We start from the raw sequence: 6,515 nt of genomic DNA, 5'->3' as shown, positions 1-6,515 counted from the left end.
CCCATCATCACATGGTCCTTCTTCCTCTGCTAAATCTTTCTTAACATCCTTCAGTAGATGTTCTTCCTCTTCTTCTTTCATTTGGCTATCCACCTGTGCCAAATATGTTCCAGTTTCTGCAACAAAATATTCAATTATAAGACAATCATCAAAATAAAAAATATAAGGCCTTTGTACCTCTTTTTCCTTTGGCAACACTTCAGTATGCTGCTCGAATCTCTCTTCTTCTGTCAACATATCAGTATGCTGATTCAAACTCAAAGAACTCTTGAGACTGTCAGCTAGTCTCTCCTTCTCATCATCTATTTCAATGATGTCTTTCAACACTTGTCCACTGTAGCGAACTGATTCTTTTCCAGTCTCCTTGTCATATTCTGCTTCAAAACTTTCATCTTCTGGAAGGTATTCTTTCATGTTTTTGACAGCTTTAAAAGACTGCCTATCTTCTTCCAAACCTGCAATCATACACAAATCATTAATTTTAAAAATACAAGACCTTCTGGTCTCACTTGATGCTTTAGTCATCAAGTCTTCTGGCTGCTTTGAATCATTCATATGATCCAACTCCTCTGGCTCTTCATCACTTTCAAAAAGTAATGGTCCATGTTCTGGTTCACATATCGAAACTTCAACATCTTCCTTTTGTTGTAGCTCAACTCTTTCGAGCTTCTCTGTCTTCAATTTGGCATCTATAATCTATTCAAGTTCCCTTAGCTCCTTTATTATCTGCATATTCACCTGTTGTTCCCTCTTCTCTTGTAGCCTCTGCCACTTCACTTTCTTTCTCATGACATAACCATATTTCTGGTCCATCTCATTTCTTTGCAACATTTCCATTAATACTTCAAGCTGAACTACTATCTCAGCCTTTTCCCTCTCATTTTCTTCTTTACTTAACTGTCTCTATATCCCATTTTCCTTGGCATCTCTTTTCTTCCTTCCTTGGTTGTGGTTTCTTTCAGAACCTCTGTTATGACTATCACTAGTCATCATCCTCTTTATCTCTATGAGTTCCTCACTCACTCACTATGAGATACACTAAAGCCTCTACAACAACGAGTCTGCACTGCTACCACTTACCTGACCAAGCTCTCCTCGGTACTTGGTCTTTTGGCAAGCAATTGGTTCTCTATCTCTGGAACCTCCTTTGAGCAATTCTCTTTGCTCCTTCTAGGCTTCAACTCATATGCATCTTCTAAGAACACAATTGTCCTCTTTATCCAATCCCTGTTGGAATTCTTCAAGGTTCTGCCACATTCTGCTTTCACTTAGAAACTCTTACCAACTTCTTTTATCTCTTAGCAATTCTACCCACATCCTTTGTGGAATTGCCTTTGTGAGTTGCAACAATACCCCTGCAGTAACAAGTCTCCTTCTTGCTACATATGCCTCACTAAGCTTCTCTCCTTTGAGCTCAGTCTGTTGGCATTTCTCTGGTTCTTTCCTTTGGAACCAATTGAGCACTCCTCGCTCTAGGTTGCTGCAATCTTCTCACCTTCCTCTGTTGCTACCTGTGCATCAATATAAAGACCACAACTCTCCAATCTTCAATTCAAATTAAAATAAGAACATATCACCTCACCTTTAAGATCTCTGTCTGATCTTGTCCTCCCATTCACCTGCACTTTTGAATGGACTGTTCTTTCCACTAGCCTTCAGCTGTATCTTCAAACTCTATTACTTTAAGAACTTACAAAGTCCCTCTTACAGTTTAACTACTGTAATCCTGCTCTAAATATCATTCATTCAATATCTGCTAATCATTAGACAAATTTGCATACCTTCACCTACCTTCAGGATCTCACCATTTCTGCAAATTTGTTTCAGCAGATCTTCATGCTTCCAATGCACAAATTCTAAATATTCAACCACTATCAATCATATTTAGAATCTGATTCTTTCATCCAATCTTCCAGCTTTATCTTGGCAAAGCTTAACTATCGGGAACAATTTTTCCTTTGCTAAGTTTTCTTCCACTCAGAAATCCTTACCAATTTCTTTCATTATTGCTTCTTAAGACTTGATCTTCTTTTGCTGATATACATCATTAGCTGCAAATATCAATCTTCAATCTATTTCTTTATCCAAGAAAACCCAAATCAGAGTTAAATAAAACAATACCTGCATGATTTCATAAGTAGTCTCCATTCACTCTTCACATTCAAGTGGATCTCCAGTCTTCAAAACATCGTTGTGGATTCTTTATGTTCCTGCAATCTCTTCTTAATTCTTGCTCACCTGCCTGTAAGAACTTAACTGTTCTTCTCCAATTTCAATTTCAGACATTTCACAATTCCAATTATACAGATTCATTGGCCATAAATCACTTGCTCTACTTTCCTCAAAATCTGAACGTTCTATCAAAATGCAGAAATATCAAGATTAGTATTCCTCTTACCAATCTCTCAGCTTTACTCTGGTTGCTTTGCTGTTAGATTAGAATCTGATCTCCCTTACCTGCATACACATCTTTCCACATATATCTGTTCTAAATTCTTCCAAAGAAACTTTCTCACATAATTTCTTTGTTCATCTCTAATACCAAATGACGCAGGAAAACCCCTGCTTTACCCACAGTATGCATAAACCTATGCAATAAACCATTTTTCTGCCCAGGAATTTATATGACCATCCGGTCAAAGATTCATTATAACTGAACAATGGGTTAAGGCCCCCTTAATTAGAATTCATGTGGAATGATTTATTTATTAACCACATAGTCTAGCCCTTCCAATCCTTTCTATTGGGACTTAATACATCCTCATAAACCTTTATTAATTCCTATGGCCGCACATATATCCAAACCCCACTTTATAACTTTGCGTTATAATTGGAAAACCATTAAAACCCTTCTATCGGTGCTTTAATCCATTATAATTCTACTATAAGATAATACACGTAAAAGCATGCATAACATACCTTTTTCTGCCTTTAAATGACACGTTTAAATAACTCTTTTGCATTAAAACTTGGGGCACAACACTTTAACAAAATACAAAGGAAATACATGGGAAACAAAGGAAAACCCTGCTACGAACCCTTGGGCCGGATCTCAAAATCTATACACCCACATTCATATTTATCATCGGGTCCGTTAATACCAAGTCTTTCCGCATTGTTGCTCCAATCTCCGAAACGCCCAAGCTCTGATCTCTGATCTGCCCGATCTCTGATCAGCGCTTATTGCTATCGGCTATTTGCTATCGCACTGTCCTTCAGCTCCTAACCTTTGCAATATGTGATTACATCTCAACCGTCGATTAGGCTCGCGATCTGACGGTTGACGATTAATCACATGATTGCAATCGCTTATTCCCTTCGGCCATCCAACAACACTTGAAGGGTTTCCGTTGATGCGATATTCCTCCATCTCCTCTGCAATTGGATCTGGTTCTTTGATCTGTTAGATCCAATGGTTGTTGTACATCACCTCTTCACTTCTCCGCTCTTCTCTTTGCTTATGATTTTATGCTATTTCTTCAGCGTTTCTATGGTTCCGGGTTTCTTCAAGGTTATGATCCCTTGGCTATTTCACTGCACACTTCCTCCTGAGCTTTGGCTTTGATCTTTCTAATGGATTCAACGATCCATTATGATCCTCCTCATCATGTTCCTCTCTATGTAATCGTCGAACTCCGCCTGCAACTCTGTTACACAGAATATACTAACTCACTCATCATTCACCATTGATGCTTAACAACACACTTATACAAATGGAAATTGAATCTCTGTGCATATATATATATATATATATATATATATATATATATATATATATATATATATATATATATATATATATATATATATATATATATATATATATATATATCAACAAACAATTACATGATGAGACTCTCTGTCTCTCTTCGGCCTGATCTTCTAATTAATGGCCTCTATTTCATCATCTGCTCATAGGCTTACAAACACAACTAAATATCTAACTCTCTGTCTAACCTCTCTAACCTTTGATCAGGCCTTTTAGGCTTACATTTATACAAAAAGGGATTCTAAAACCAATTCCTGGTTTAGATCCATAAGCTTCTCAACAAAATCCTAAAATCTCTTTCTCATCCCTAAAGATTCTCTTTAATCCACAAAAGCATGAACTGACTCCTAATCTAAGATTTACAATCAATTATCAATCCTCTCATCACTCAACTATCCTAAATCTTTCATGTTCTCCTACATTCGAGAGCATTTACAATTATGCCTCACAATATTCAATTAATTCCTATTCTCATTAAAATCATTCAAAACATTAAATAATTACATTAATTCAATACTTAGGAAACCAACTTCCTTGAAACACAAGACCCCGTATGTCTACTAGAATACAATAATGATGTTGAGCTGAATGCTCCTGCATCAATAGATGACAAATGGAGAGCCCAAAAACATATGGCATAACTGAAATCCTAGCAAACAAACTACAGAAACGCTTATCCTAATGCCCAATTCTGATAAAAGGGCTTCCTGCAACTCTTGGGACCTTTAAATACTTGAGGCAAGGTTCCCGCCACCTGCCAGGAGTAGGTGCCGCTACTCTGCAATTGTATTCTCAGAAATTCCGCAGCTTCTCTCCTTCTTCTCGCTGTGCAGATGCCCAATATATAACTTATTCGACCCGTTTCATAGAATAACAAGTTTAGCTTGAAATGATAAATTTAGGTTGTTGGCTTCAACAACCGAGAACCTTAGTCCCTGAATAGTGCGTAGGTAACAACCTGTTTAGACATAGTAAAAAACACCAGAAAATAGTTCCCATAGTCTATTTCCCACTTGATTTCTTAACTGTGCATTTAACACTTCAAATGACAATTTTAACATGGAAACCGACGTATCAACAGACGGATAGATCCAAGCCTTCACAACAAGCAATGAGTGAAAAGGCAAACCCGATGAAATTATTAACTGAAACACAAATTTTTAGATCCGAAAACCTAATTGCAAATCGCAATTGAAGGAACTAGGGTGGTACTTGTTATCAGGATACTGTGCAGTGCGATATGTGATATACGATATCACAATCACAACCTGATCCTGCCAGGGCCGATTCTATAATTTCATTCCCTTTGTGATTGTGATATGCGATTATCACATCACAACCTGACCCTATTGGGGCTGATTCATAAAACTCTTCCCTCTGCGATTATGATATGTAATTATCGTATCACAACTTTTCTTGGCTGTGGCCAATTTGAAATTGTTGTCCCTTGCCACTTGTGATACGCGATGTGTGATTTCGCATTGCACTTCATCTCTACTTGGGTTGATTCCTTAACCCATGGACCTATGCCTTGTGCGATCAGTGAATAGCGGGGCCAATGGAACCCTGCCACTTGGCACTTCCCCATTTGCTGAAGAGTTATGCCACGCCATTTCCTCTGCCAACTGTCCAAGTCATACTTGAACTTTGACTATCTCTAACTTATGCATACAAGCTCGGATTTGAGTGTTGTTCACACTGTAGGAATTAGGGCAACGAGTACTTCAATCTGACACTAAGTTTGTAGAGATTCTTCCACTTTGAATTTTTGAGCCTTTGTACCATAACACTGGTATTTTTGAAGATCCTCCTGGATCAAACCTCCCCATTGAGAATCTTTTGGTCCTCCAAAAGAATTAAAATAATCTACAACTGTTGTGTACATTGTTTGCACCACAAGTGTCCTAACATGTCCATCCTTCCTTCTCCTTCACCTTTGTCCTTCGGAGCCATAAGCAATGAGCCGACACCTGCATCCCCTGCAAACCTGTAGTACAATAATCTTGCAAATTACATGATTAATTCTATGACCAATAAGGAGCCAAGCATCCCATACTTGCCATGATTTTATAGCACATACTCTTTGGTAAAGTTTACATAAAAATGGAAACAATACCCCAATTATCAATACAAGGCCAAGCATCATGGTTGCTTCAACAAGTGATGGAAAACACATCATCGCTGCAACACATGATTTACAAAAATAAGGCCAAACATCATTTTTGCTACAACAAGTGATGGAAAACAAAACATCACTTTTACAGTTTAACACACAACACATGATTTTAAAACCAAGTCCAAACATCATTGTTGCTTCAACAAGTGAAGAAAAACACATCATCACTGCAACAAATGATTTACAAAAATAAGGCCAAACATCATTGTTGCTACAACAAGTGATGGAAAACACATCATCACTTTTACAATTTAACACGCAACACATGATTTAAAAACAAGGCCATGACATTCTACCACACCTAGAAAAACCATCTTTCACCTTCAAAGTGAATGGGTCATCTCCCTGTGGTGCATTTGCTGGTCGAATAATTGTTTCACCTGGTTTGTGCACAGACGCTTTGTCCTTGTGACGCTGCTCTGGATGGAGCCTCTGACACATGGCTCTTTGATGACCACCTCTATCGCAATGACTATAATAAGTCTTCTTCCTCCAGATCTGCTTTACCTTCTTCTTCTTTTCCTGCCTTAGAGAGGGTCTTTCATGCCTCATCCTCTTTCGTGCTACTAT

Source organism: Pinus tabuliformis, chromosome 1_1 (assembly GCF_031772625.1).
Source record: "Pinus tabuliformis cultivar Carrire ecotype Pingquan chromosome 1_1, CPIR1, whole genome shotgun sequence".
Taxonomy (NCBI): domain Eukaryota; kingdom Viridiplantae; phylum Streptophyta; class Pinopsida; order Pinales; family Pinaceae; genus Pinus; species Pinus tabuliformis.
The sequence above is the reverse complement of the archived record's forward strand: the minus strand, read 5'-3'. Positions refer to the sequence as shown.